Here is a 14,876-nt window from a genome sequence, read left to right as displayed (position 1 = left end):
CCACCTGAGCACAAAATAATTAAGGCAGTAATGAATTATAACCACTGAACAGACAGAAATTCATGAGTTCATACCAGGAATAGATAGAAACATCAGTTAATAATTAAATAAATGGAGGAGAAGAGAGTTCTTTTGCTTACAGAATACTGATGCAAATATGCCGGGAGTTCTCGAGTTGGAAAATCATCATTTGTAGCATTAGGTGATATGCATCAGATGAGAACACTGATTGATGCTAAACCCAAGTGGAATTTTTCATGAGGAGTTGTCATTATAAAATGGAGAAATTAGGCAACACCTTGATGAGGTGACCAAAGTGAACATCCCTGATGTAGAACAGATGAGCATACGTCCCTCTAGGTGCAACAGCATGAGAGGAACGACACCTATACATGCAATATAGGCAGTATTATAGCAGAAAATGCACAACCACAACCTGACTGATCATGAAAAAATGTCAAATACAAAACAGGGAATTCTCTGTTAAGAAGAAAAAATGGATAAGTGGATAAGCTGTATTCTTTAAAATTTTCAGTTCCATAAAAGATGGATGTTGTGGAAATGTTCCAGATTGAGGGAAGCTAAAGAGACATTACAACTAAATGTGACACATGACTCCTCTACTGGAAGCAGAAATATTATAAAGGATATTATTAGATAAATAGCAAAATTGGAATATGGACAAATATGAGATAGAAGTATTTCTGTAAACTTATAAAGTAGATAATTTATATAACTGTTAAATTATATTTAAATATAACAAAATTTAAATATTTAAATTATATTTAAATAGGACAGACTTCTATTTTTAGTAATTACACATTGAAGTGAACGGCCATGTTGTTTGTAACTTGTCTTCGAGTGGCTCAAAAAAAAAATTAAGATAGAAAGAGTGAATGCAAATTATGAAGCAAATGGGATAAATATTATGATTAAGCAAAGGAAAAGGTATATAGGAATTCATTATAATATTTGGATTTTTAAAAATTTTCGAGCTTGGAATTATTTCTAAATAAAAACCTTTTAAGTAAATGAAATATAACAAGAATTTCTAGCGAATATTTTAAAAAAATCCATTGCCATCAGATATCTGATTTTATTTTTACTCAGGAAGCTGCCTGATTACATAGAGAATGTTTTTGCCTCTACTCTAATTCAGATCTGTTCACTTACACAGGAAAAGAATAAGTGCATCTGTTTAATTTTTTTTCTTATGAAAAGTGAAAATAAATTGATCTAAGGTATACTTAAAGAAACATTCTACTATTTTAATTTCAGGATCAGAACAAACTGGTGATGGTTTAAAAAATCATATTACTATTTATATCATGTCCAAAGTAAGAACAATTTTGAGAATTTGTTAGCCACTACATACATATAAAACTAAAAGCTTATGATGAAATATCTGTAAAGCAGAATAATAATAAGGTGTAACATTTTATACTAGTTCATGGAACACCACCAGTAGCTAACCTCATTTCTGAACTACTTTCCATGGTTCTAATATTAATTAACAGTTTTAGTGACTTTTTTCCTTTGAATTTGATTTAAGTATACAAATTTAGCATTTTCCTCAATAATACTGAAAAATTAAAGCATTTCTTGTATGTGCATAGAATAATGAAAATATAGAGCTGGAAGCAATTTGAAAAACATCAAATCTAACTGCCTGATAATAGTTAATGTAAAATAATAAGAAATATCAATGCTGTCAGGTAAGTGTTGGAAATACAAAATAATGCTCAAACAGTAAATGATTTGCATTTAAAATATTTTAAAAATTAGCAGTGTTTTCATTTTCTACAGTGCAGAAAAGTAAATTATACTGCATTTAATATATTGTTTTTAATGGGGATACTCACAAACATAAAAGGGCTTGTACTTATTTATATTTGTAGAAATTATCTATTGTATGGAAATAAGATACATACTCTATCTCACTGACAACATGTACTGCCATGGCGCATATTTTTGGGGAAACAAGCCTTTTCCCACTTATTTAGTACTTATTTTTATTAACAAAATAAATATTATGCTACATGTGACATTTATTTGGAAGTCATATACTTTAAAAATAGAAGATCAACAGATGTAGGCAAACACAAATTTGCTTTTAAAAACTGAAAGACCCACATTATCTAGATTTAGAGAATTTTTGTTGCTAAATTTAAAATAAGCCATCCTTCTTAGTCTGCATCTAAACCATAATCTTTCTTTCAGGCAACATCCTTTCTTGTCTTTATTTTTTTGCAAATGGGTAAATGACTTAAAGAAAGGAAAACAAAACAAAAAGAAATGTTTCAATGTTTCAAAAGTTCTTTGGAAATCTAGTTATTTATGCCAGAAACAAATAACATTGTTGTTTCAAAGTAAAATTATTATTTGAAAGATGATCTCTTCCATAGGTAGGCAGCTTTGGGAAGTTCATACTGTGAAAGAGGAGGATATCCAGGGAACTGTGAGATTAGCTGGATCAACCCTGGATCTCCACTGTCTGAGAGATCCCCAGCAAGATTACCCATATGTCGCACAGTCAACGGTGTCTTATTAGGACAGATATAAAATTTCACGATGCCATACAGCATTCATCTCATTTTAACTTTTATTAGATTCAGTGAAAATGTATGTTTTAGATAGTGTGTCGCATGAATGTAATCCTAATGAAACAGTAAAATATATGTCTATAACTCTAAAGTCAAAATTTATATTTTCCAGCAGTAACTTCTTTCATTATAACTAATTTCACTTAAAATATTGGATTTGGGGGCAGGGTTTAAATGATTTTTAAAGTGACAGTGTGTGAAATAAAAAGCCTATGCAATGCATCCAGCTGTTCTCCTAATAATGCCAAGAATATCCACTTCAACAATCTCTATGACTTACGCAAAAACAGCCAGATAGGCACTAATTTTTTTTCTGTAAGTATAATTTTTCTCAAAGGCAGGACAAATTCTAAGCTTATCTTCCATAACTCTCAACAACATTGACAAATCTGTCTTGACAGCAAAATAGCCTTTTCCCTACTTCTTCAGCCTTTATTTGAGGTTCTGAATTTCAGCAGATTTCGATTTCCCTGGGGTATGTTTTCTTGGTTGTTATCAGTTATTCAGTGTAACACCCCATTATGCACAGCACACCCACAGCACTTAATAGTTCATGATATCAAAATATCTCATACCTAAAACTCTGGACATTTAAAAATACTTGCATCATTTTTTAAAAGAGAGGGGCGTTAAAAATGGTATCATTGCGAATAACAATGAATTTCTAATGGAAGTAGTTATGTTCAGTGTTTGATAGGTAAAGATGAAGATGCACAATTTTAATGGATTTATCCCAACTACCAACTTAATTTTAAAATTTTGATCTAGTTAAGGATGTCAAGCTTGAATCAGTGGTTTACTTCTTGAATTTACAACACTATCAGTCTTTTTTTAAATCTCCCGATAATCAAAAGAAAGCAATGATTATTACAGCACCTTGCTTGAATATGGTTTTTTAAGAAAGCTTTTTTTCCAGGTAATGTAATAGAACCAGTATGATAGGACTGTTTACCAAAACTGATAAAAATTAAATCCATTAGTTGATGGCACAATGCACTTTCTTTTTTGGAAGCCATGCAATTGTTCTATTTAAAAAGCAAACCAAGTTAAGGAAACATTCAAATATATTATTTGAAATATGTATATATAATATTTATAGATGTATGTATATATAACTGAATTTTTCTTTTTAAAGATATATTAAAATAAACTTTTTTTTTTTTTTTTTTTGCCAAAGTACATAGAAACCAACCACTTTTAAAAGAAGGATTTAAAATGGCTATAAAATGAATGCAATTGTATTAAATAGTTAATACATGTTACTCTAGATTGGGACAAACAAGAAAAAAAAATTCTGCTGGATTTAAATTACTTTAGAATTTCCTATTAAGATCAGTTTCAGCTTAGTTTGATCTCCAATTATGAATCCAAATGGTCTTTCTTTTAGTTCTTTCTCCATTTTTAAGCATTAAACTGTAAATTAATCTTACTAAGACAAGCACAAATTTCTAAGCTTAGATTTACTTATTTAGATTTTAAAATCAAAGTGTACACTACAAATTGCTTCCCTAAAGTATTTAAATACGATCATAATAAAAAATAATTCTGAAGTGTCACATCTTACATAAAACAATATATTTTCACAATGGATAAACAAATGCAAGAATATCTTTTTCCTGGAAAATGTTTGACTCATAGTATGCAAAATTAACAAACCAATATATGTAGGAAAATTTACAAATGTTAGAAATTTACTAGAGGCAAAATGTTTTCAAAATTTACTACTAATATAAAAGTTCTTTTAGCACTAAATTCGGTACATAATTAGGAGGAAAAGAGGTTTTACTCTGCAGTTAAAATAATTTAGCAATAAAAAAGAACTTAAAAAATTTCCAGCTTTTTAAATGTTGTATGTGAAGTTGAAACTTTGTAAATTTACTAAACTTTTTAATTTAAAATATTGACTAATTACTTGAGAGAGGGTATCGGTTTTACCTAACGTACTTTGTAACCCTGTCAGCATTTAAATTGCTGTTCTATAAATAGCAATCTAAATAAAATGAAAAATAGCAAGTAACACTTTCTTCTTACCTCTATGTCTTATTTACAGTTGCTTGTTGAGCTGTTTAAATAGCTGAGTTGAATTAGCAGCACCTCAAAGAACTCTGTTCTCTGCTCTACTCTCTTCTCTAGACACTTTTTTTTTTCACTCTGCAAAAGGACAGTCTACCAAAAGAGGAAGCTATGAAATGCTAGAGTCATTATGCTTTATAAATTCTATGGAGAATGGAACATTATTTCAAAAAGCTTATGCTTGAAATAATGGTAACAGGCTATAATTTGTGTTTATACATATATAATTAATGTATACACATATGTGTAAGCAAAGTTTTGAAAAGTTATTGGAATCTATACTTAAGTAGTACTCGTTTACATAAAGAATCATCTCGTGTGGCTAAATGATAATCATAGAAAAAACCCAAAATACTGCTGTATGTGGAAGAAAACTGTTGAGCTGATATATGAGAGATAAACTTGCTTCTATATGTCTAATTAATGTAAAGTCTTTGGAGTATGACCTAAACTCTAATTTGACTACAGACATTTTGTAAAAAGAAGAAAAAAAAAAAAAACTTCAGTAAAAAGGCATTTTCCTGGAATCTGAGTGGTGGTTTTTTTACCTACAAGTCTTAAACTTCCTTTCTCATGAATAGCTGCCTGTTACATATAGATAAAGCGTTGCAAAACTGAAACTGTTGCTTATTCATGAGCTATGGTCTCTCTCAACTTCAGCCACAAGAATAAAAAACAGGTGTAGATTCTGCAATGCTGAACATTTAATTGGTTAATTTTCTAGCAAGTTGGAGCATTATTTTAAAATATCTGTAAGACAGTAGGGACAATGTTTGAAAAAGGACATAAAAACAGTTGATATTTGCATGTACTACTGCCAACTTCAAAGAAAAAAAATACTCATGTATCTACTTCTCCCAGGTTATGGATAGCTGCAATTTATTTGTGGCTGTTCCTCTCACCCTACCTTGCTCACTGGGGAAGGGAAGGGGGTGGATTGCAAGAATAATTAAGGAATTGTGCAAACCTCCACACATTGCAAAAACTACTCTCTGGACTTTAGAAGCTATTGTGCTCTCAGGGTGTCACACTCTCTTTTTACTTAGCTATATTTTCAAAGGTGGCAATCATTTTAGGGAATGATTAAAGATGAAAATGTTTTCCTAAAATCATACTTAATGTGAGTTTTCAGTAAGAAAAAAATAAATGAACAAATAATACTAAGAAAGATGCCTCCCCTCTCACACACATACAAAACCAAAACAAACAAATAGAAAACCCATCATAGTTTCACCAATGGAAAATTTGATCTGAAATCTTTAATGAGATACTTGTCTTTTCATTTTTTTTTTTATGGTTTCCTTTGCTATTCAAAAGCTTTTGAGTTTAATTAGGTTCCATTTGTTTTTATTGTCGTTATTTGAGAAGGTAGGTCAAACAAGATATCGCTGTGATTTATGTCAAAGAGCATTCTGCCTATGTTTTCCTCTAGGAGTTTTATAGGTTTTTAATACTTTACATTTAGGTCTTTAATCTATTTTGAGTTTATTTTTGTGTATGGTATTAGAGATTGTTCTAATTTCATTCTTTTACATGTAGCTGTCCAGTTTTCCCAGCACCATTAAAGAGACTGTCTTTCCTCCACTTACATTCTTACCTCCTTTGTCATAGATTAGTTGAGCGTAAGTTCTTGGGTTTATTTCTGGGCATTCTATCCTGTTCCACTGATCTGCATTTTTGTTTTTGTGCCAGTACCATACTGTTTTGATTACTGTTACTTTGTAGTATAGTCTGAAGTCAGGGGCTCTGATTTCTCAAGTTCTGTTTTTATTTTTCAGTATTGCTTTGGCTATTTGATATCTTTTGTGTTTCCATGCAAATTTTAAAATGTTTTATTATAGTTCTGTGAAGAACGTCATTGGTAATTTAATAGGGATTGCATTGAATCTATAGATTTGTCTTGGGTAGTATAGTCATTTAGACAATACTGATTCTTCTATTCCAAGAGCATGGAATATCTTTCCATCTGTTTGTGTCATCTTTGATTTCCTTCATCAGTGTCTTATAGTTTTCAAAGTACAAGTCTTTTGTCTTTCTAGGTAGGTTTATTCCTAGGTATTTTATTCTTTTTAATGTGATGGTAAATGGGATTATTTACTTAATTTCTCTTTCTGATCTTACATTGTTAGCATATAGAAACACAATAGATTTCTGTGTAATAATTTTGTATCCTGCCACTTTATCAAATTAATCGATGAACTCTAAGAGTTTTCTGGTAGCATCTTTAGGATTTTCTAGTTATAGTATCATGTGAAAATTTTATTTCTTCTTTTACAATTTGGATTCCTTTTATCTCTTTTTCTTTCCTTATTGGTGTGGCTAGAACTTCCAAAATTATATTGAATAACAGTGGTGAAAGTGGACATCCTTATCTTGTTCCTGATCTTAGCAGAAATGCTTTCATTTTTCACCAATGAGGATGATGTTTCTGTGAGTTTGTCATGTATGACATTTATTTTGTTGAGGTAGTTTCCCTCTATAACCACTCTCTAGAGTGTTTTAAATCAAAAATGGATATTGAATTTTGTCAAAAGCATTTTCTGCATCTATTGAGATGACCAGATGGTTTTTATTCTTCAGTTTGTTGATGTGGTATATCACACCAATTGATTTGTGGATATTGAAGAATCCTTGCATCCCTGGGGTAAATACCACTTAATCATGGTTTATGATCTTGTTAATATGTGTTGGATTCATGGCTGCTTATTTCACATTGGTTCATTCAAGTTGCAGCATGTATCTGAATTTTGCTCCTTTTTAAGGTTGAATGATATACCATTCTATGTAAGTACTACATTTTGTTCATCCATTCATCCTACCATGGATGCTTGGGTTGTTTCCTTCTTTTGGCTGTTGTGAAAAATGCTGCTATGAACATGATATACAAATATCTGTTCAAGTCACTGCCTTCAATTCTTTTGGGTATAGACCCAGAACTAAAATTGCTGGATCATGGAGTTATTCTTTTTGAATTTTTGAGGACCTGCCATACTGTTAAATCCTCCTCATCTTCATGCTGGCCAATTCCTCTTTTTTAATGCTCCAGTCATTGGCTACAACAACTTTTAGAGATGACTCCAATATTCTTTGATAATATTCATGACTTTTGATGACCCAGGGTCATTTTGTATATTTCTTACCACAGGCCTGAACTTAGCCATTTCTCTAAAGGACACTGGTTCCTTTTAGAGGGACATGTTTTTTTGAGATCACAATTTAGAACCTCAATAGTGCTCATTGCTGCTGGGTCCCATAAGCATTGGTGTTAGTCAATAAAATGTTAGCTCTTTCTATATGCCAAGTAGCACATATTTATAAAATATATTTAAATATGCATTAGAGGCTTATGAGAGAATATTATATCGTATTTAGTATTGAGAAAATTTAGGAGTAATATATCTAATACAAAAAATAACTTTTTAAAATAAAAATTGGCCACTATTTTCTTATGAAAGGCTATTTTGATAAAGGCAATAATGTGGTAATTGTCATATTTTGCATTTAGAATATTTAAAATACCCTTCCAAAGAAATTTCAAAATCATATAGATTGGAAAAATATTACACAGATTTTACAATTTCCATTATTTTTATTCACATTTCTCATTATGATTCTTAATATTTTTCCTTCTTTTTTTTTGCTATTATGCAGTTAGCACTTAAAAATAAGTATCTGTGCATATGTCCTTGAAAACAGATTTCAATTAAAATAAAATAAATACATTCAAGATTTTAGCCACCATCTTTTAAAAACATATTTTCATGGTTGCTTTAAAACTACAGAAGTAGCAATATTTCAGTTGCTCTCTGCATATTTCAGTGGTGAGAGAAGTGCTTCTGATTCACTGATTTTATTTTTAACTTACTAAAAATGGCTTTAATATTTAAACATTCCTAGAATTTTTCTGTTTTGTTTTTATGCAGCTAGGGGATCAAAGAGGAAAGCATTGTATAGTCAGTCTCAAATACCTTTAACTCTCAGTTCCTTAACTGGGAAAGGGATGAGAATACCACCTTCACTGGGGTGCTGGGAGGATTAATTGGATATTCAAGTAAAGGGCGGCTCAGAATAAGTTTCCTGATATGTATGATGCTAGTAATTTCCGAATTTAACTTGAGAACACACAGTTGGACAAAAATTTTTCCTCTAATTTGTGAGTGTATTCATTTATTTGAAAACATTGCAAAAAGTTTTCAAATTAAATCACATCTAGTTCTACACTTACATTACCTTTATTGTATTCATTAAAGAAAATGAATGAAAAGATCCAGGAATAGAGTCATTCACTCACTCTTCTACTCAGCGTTATTATCTGCTATATGTAAGGCGTTATATGAGGGGCCTGGAACACAAAAAGAATAATTGGACTCTGCAGGTTATGCCCTGTGTCACCCCTTCCTGCCCTGCTCTTTTGCCTAGAAGCTGATATATACTCACCATATTACTAGGCTCCCATACCCTCTTCCTTCTGTGATAATAAACATTACTGAGTTGCAGAAGGAAAGGGGTGGTAGGGGGCACAGCCAGGGTTTAAAAAATCACTTAAAATCTAAAGTTAAGGCAAACATTGGATAGTCTCCATTTATTGCAGCTTCCTTTTTGTTAAATTTAGCCAATGATTGCACCAGCATAAGATAGAGAAGAGAGAATTTGGAGTATTTATTTTATCCCCTTCATCCTGTCAGGGCACAGTTTAGGAAGTGGCAGAATTCCTCTCCCTATAGTTGCAGATTGTCTCTGGCTGTTCTTCCTCAGACATAGCTCTGACCAAGTTCCAGTAACAAACTTCTTACCTTTTAGGTTTCTGGATGGCAATGGCTTCTTACCATTGCTAACCTATAAGTAATTTACTGTCCCTGGTTGACTCCTAATTTTTTTCAACACCTCTCAATCACTCAATTAAATTATCTGAAATTGATTACTTTAAATGAATCATCTCAGCCAGACTTTAGTCTCAACACCTACTTTAGTCTTGCATGCAATCAAATTATACATGTCACTTTGAAAGTGACATATTAGAAGGTATACAATTTCAGAGGGAACATAGAAGGGGAAAATGTCCTAAGCTGGGGGTATCAAGGATCACAGCTCAGAGGAAGTGATAACTGGACTGAAACTTGACAGAAAAGTAAGACTTTATAAACATTTAAGGGGAGTCTCCATAGTAGCTCAGTGGTAACAAACCCAACTAGTAACCAAAAGGGTGCAGGTTTGATCCCTGGCCTTGCTAAGTGGGTTAAGGATCCAGTGTTGCAGGTTGCAGATGCCTCTCGGATATGGCATTGCTGTGGTTATGGCGGAGGCTGACAGGTGCAGCTCCGACTCTACCCCTAGCCTAGGAACTTCCATATGCTGCAGGTGCTGCCCTAAAAAGCAAAAATAAAATAAAAAATAAAAAGACTAAGTATTTAAGAGAGGGGGTGCAAATGGAAAAGACACAGAAGTGAGAGCAAGAGGATCCTATTCATGTGGTACAATATCTGGGAGACATGAGCTGGGACGGTTGGGAAAGGGGATGAAAACGAAACACAACAGATGAAGCCAGAGGATAGGCATCAGAAGACGACAAAGGGCATCATAAAGAATGGTGTCTTGAGGAGTTCCTGTCTTGGCGCAGTGGAAACAAATCCCATTAGGAACCATGAAGTTGTGGGTTTGATCCCTGGCCCCCCTTAGTGGGTTAAGGATCCGGCACTGCCGTGAGCTGTGGTATAGGTCACAGATGCGGCTGGGATCTGGTGTGGCTATCGCTGTGCCACAGGCCGCCAGCTACAGCTCCGATTAGACCCCTAGCCTGGAAATCTCCATATGCCGAGTGCAGCCCTAAAATGACAAAAGACCGAAAAAAAAAAAAAAAAAAAAAAGAATGGTGTCTTGAAATAGGACCACTGAAGAAGCAAAACGATATTGTTAGCCTAGGCCATCAGGTCTTTCAGTATCTGTGCTTTTTCTTATCAAACTGATCCTCTATCTTCTGGAAACAAGTTTCATGATTTTTCTTTGAGGAACAGGCTCATCCTTGGTATTAGCCCATGTCAAATGAGTGGCATTGATTGTTCCCACACTATGACATTAGGTGTAAGTATGTGACCAATGTTGGCAAGGGTTTAATCCTTCTCCTTTGCTACCATGATTGGTTCAAAAAAGGACATTGACTCAAGCCAGTTAATAAGATTTATTTCTGGACGTTTTTGCTGAGATTAGCTAGCATTAAGACTGAGCTCTGATGCCCCTTTTAGAGTCCCTGACTCTAACTATATCTGAACCCTTGTCTCTGTTCTTTTCACTTAATGAGCCAATAATTTCTTAGATTTTTGTCCCTTGCAACTACAGTCTTTTACATCAGGAGGTAAACTGGAAGAAGCATGTTTCCCTGAAGTATAGAATATCATCAATAAAAGAAAGCTTTTGCATTATTCCTAGACCAGGACTGTTCAGTAGAAACAACACAAACCATATTTATCATTTAAATTTTTCTATTTATTACATTAAAGATAAAGAGGTGAAATGAATTTTAATAAGGGATTTTATTTACCTTACTATATAGAAATATTACCATTTCAATATGTAAACAATATAGAAATTAAATCATTTAATTTTCATTTTTTTTTTTGGCTGCCCCATGGCATATGGAATTCCCAGGCTATGGATCAGATCCAAGCTGCAGTTGCAACCTATGCTGCAGCTGCAGAAATGTGGGAAGCTTAATCCACTGGAGATCAAACCTGCATCCCAGTGCTTCCAAGACACCACTGATCCTGTTGCACCACAGCAGGAACTCCTCATTTTTATTTTTTGATTTTTGATTTTTTTTTTTGCCATGCCCATGGCATGTAGAATTTCCTGGGCCAGAGATCTAATCCATAGCACAACAGGGATCTGAGCCACAGCAGTGACAATGCAGGATCCTAGGCCACCAGGGAATTCCCCATTTTATTTTTTAAATTAATTAAAATTAAATGCAATTAAAAGTTCAGTCCTTAGTCACACTAGTCATATTTCAAGTGCCCAGTAACATTGACCAGCACAGCCCTAGACCAGACCCTAGATTACTGGAGGAGGCAACAGAAGCCAGGTTGAAATTGAGTCTTTAGTCAAAGTTTCGAGTCTTAGAATAGGAAGACAGTTAATATTTTTGGACAGGGAAATGATGTAAACAAAACAATGCTTCAATAAAAATAATTTGGCATCTATAGCATCCTTAAAGCTTTCCTGATTTCCCAAATTAATGATGTCTTTTTCTATAATCCTCTTATATGGAGACATAAGTACATATGTCAGATTCTCTAGGGGCAGAAACATTTATTCACTTAGTGTAAGGCAGACAAAAAAAATAATCTGGTGGTGAGCAGGGTTCTTTCAAGAATTTGCCCATGCATTTTTTTTTTTTTTTTTTTTTGGTCCCTAATGAGATTTGGAACATTCTCATGGCATTAAGTGGTATGCCAGCTTCCGATTCCTGTTTCTGGACAATCAGGTACAGTGGAATGGTGGAATCAAGTGTATGGTGAACAAATAATCAAAACTTTTTTTCTAATATATGTGTTAACTGCAAGGTCAATCTTGATTTGACACATACTCAAATAGGGAAACAATAAGAGTCTTAGAGTCAAGAAAATATACTTATATGTTGTCAGCTTCAAAGTGTGGAAAATATGCTTTACTTTGCTTTTATCCCATTCCAATTTCTTGCCCATAACAGTTTCTCAAAAATGATATTTGGAACTAGTGTTTTATAAAATACAATAGTCTTTTAAATCTTAATGGGTAATTAGTACGAAATAGAACACTTTAAAAATATTTTTCAATTTTAACTCTAATTAAAATATTTGAATAACTTCTCAATTAAAATTTTCTGATCAACATTCCATTTTCTTTCTATCTTTTCATGAATGTAAAATGATTTAAAGATATAATACTTTTCATTCCTGGGAAATTCATTATGATTTTAATCAAATGACTATGTGAATTCTAAGTCTTCATTTGCTAGCAGATGAGTTACATTAACTGAAAACTTTTTTGTCAGAAACACTCTTTTTCTGTAAGAACATTTCAAATTCCTGGCAGAGGCATTTGTATATAGTTAGTGAAACACTTTGTTTCTGCCATCAGGGAGAGGGCTATGTTTGTTATTTCTATGATGAAATGAAGAAAGGGTATGTTCTTCTTCAGCAGCACAAAACCGCTACAACACAATAACATGTTTCAAAATGGGGGTCAGGTCAAGGAAAAAAAGTTCCCAGAGGAAAGCTGCTGGGCACTGGCCACACCTAAAACTAGAGAAACAATGCAAAAGCCACTGGTGGTGGCTGCAGTAAGACATAGCTCCTGTGAGATGGCTGTGGTCTCTTTAATAACAAGACTTCCAGGGAACAATGGTGTTATAGAATGTTGGAAGCTCATAAAATGATACACTGACTTCATTTATTTGTTTTTTGTTTGTCTTGAGCAATGGTGAGATATGTATTTGAAAATGTTATGAGGATTCACATTTTGTGAGACTGTAAGCACCAAAAGAGAAGAGGTATTTCTTAGTGGGGATTTAATCTCTGCTCTTTGGAGGTGCCTATCTTTGTCAATAGAGTTATTTATGTTTTCTTTGAAGACCAGTTCTGACATTTGATGACAAGTATGGATATCCATTTGGCCACCACTGACTGAGCCCTTGGTGGTCATATTATAAAGCTTTACAATGTGCCTTTTGTTACAGAACATTTACATGAGCCTTAATGCATTCTGTTCTTCCCAAAAGCCAATTACCAGCAGTTACTCAGCTTTTAGCAGACTTCAGATGAAATCACTTATATTTCATAGTACTGAAAATTCACAAAAATATCAAAGCTCAAGTCCTTTATTCTGTGTTCTCAACTGAATCAGGAGTTCCTAATGTTCTTTAAGTGTCAGGACATGAACACTTTGCTTCCTGGAAACACTTTCTTTTGTTTGTTTTTTCGATAGAAATATACATGTATGGTTTTATATATATATATATATATATAGTATATAAATGAATTTTTTGGTGGATAAAATTTATAGAGTATATATGATCATCATGAATCTATAAGGATAATAAAACTCTAAAAATCTTCTTTGTTTCAATTAGCTGGGGATTATTACCATTCAATTTATATACTTAGCCTTCTAGACTCATATATATGTGTATATAGATATTTTTTAAAGAAATGTATAAAAATATAGCAGGCTCTTATGTAACTGCCTTTATATATTTGTTATTCACAGACTGGAAAAACAGTCAATGACAAAGCTGCTATACATTCAATAATACTTATTCACACCATCACCTACATACCTTTGAATGGTAGTAGTACATATTTTTACAGAATATATATATATCCAGACTATGGAAATAACTGTGGATATATAGTTTGGAAATCTTTCATAAAAAATTGTCTTACATATTTAGAATCACTGATTGAAATTTGTAACAAGCCAATCTTGTGTGTGGCTGTTTTGATCATTCTACATTCAAAGCAAGTGCCATAGCTTCTGTTGTTGTCAAGAAATACATATGGAATATTTGTTACAAACCAGAATAGGCCTCAACTTGTGAGAGAAGGCTTGGGAATTGGCCTGTCTGGTTATGTAATTATGTGACTTCAGCAATTAATCATTAGTGGTTCTTAGGCTAAAGGTGAATGAGACACATCAATAATCTCTTTCCATGAAACCCAGTAAGACTTCTAAAAAGAGGTAAGATCTGGAAGAGATCTTGAAAGAAGGAGCTCTAATACTTGAGAAAAATGAAGATTTCTGGGAGGTATATAGTCAAAATCCAAAAGAAATATCCAGTGGGGATTGTACTGAGGATGATCAAGAGATAAGAATTCACAAAGGAATTTATATCAGACGCAGCAGAAGTAGTACTTAGACCATGACAGATTTATTTTCAATTTGGAGCCAAAATTTGAAATAAAAGTAAATTTACAAATAGTATAATGAACAACTGTGTATTCACCATCAGAATAAAAACCTATTAATGCCTGAACATCTCTTTGTATGGAGTTTTTTCTTTATACAGCTCATTTAAAATCAAACCTTGCAGTACAAGGAGTCGTTGATAAAGTGTTGGGGCTATTATGAAAGAGAATGAAAAGGGAAAAGCACCTTGGGAGATATAACTCATGTAATGTACATGACACACACTCAAAAAACTTTTGGAAAAATGACTCATTGGAATTA

The sequence above is a fragment of the Sus scrofa genome, chromosome 13 (assembly GCF_054392235.1).
Source record: "Sus scrofa isolate SSC_HxYL_T2T_F1_AM1 chromosome 13, Sscrofa_HxYL_maternal_Yorkshire_Landrace_v2.0, whole genome shotgun sequence".
NCBI classification, from domain to species: domain Eukaryota; kingdom Metazoa; phylum Chordata; class Mammalia; order Artiodactyla; family Suidae; genus Sus; species Sus scrofa.
The sequence above is the reverse complement of the archived record's forward strand: the minus strand, read 5'-3'. Positions refer to the sequence as shown.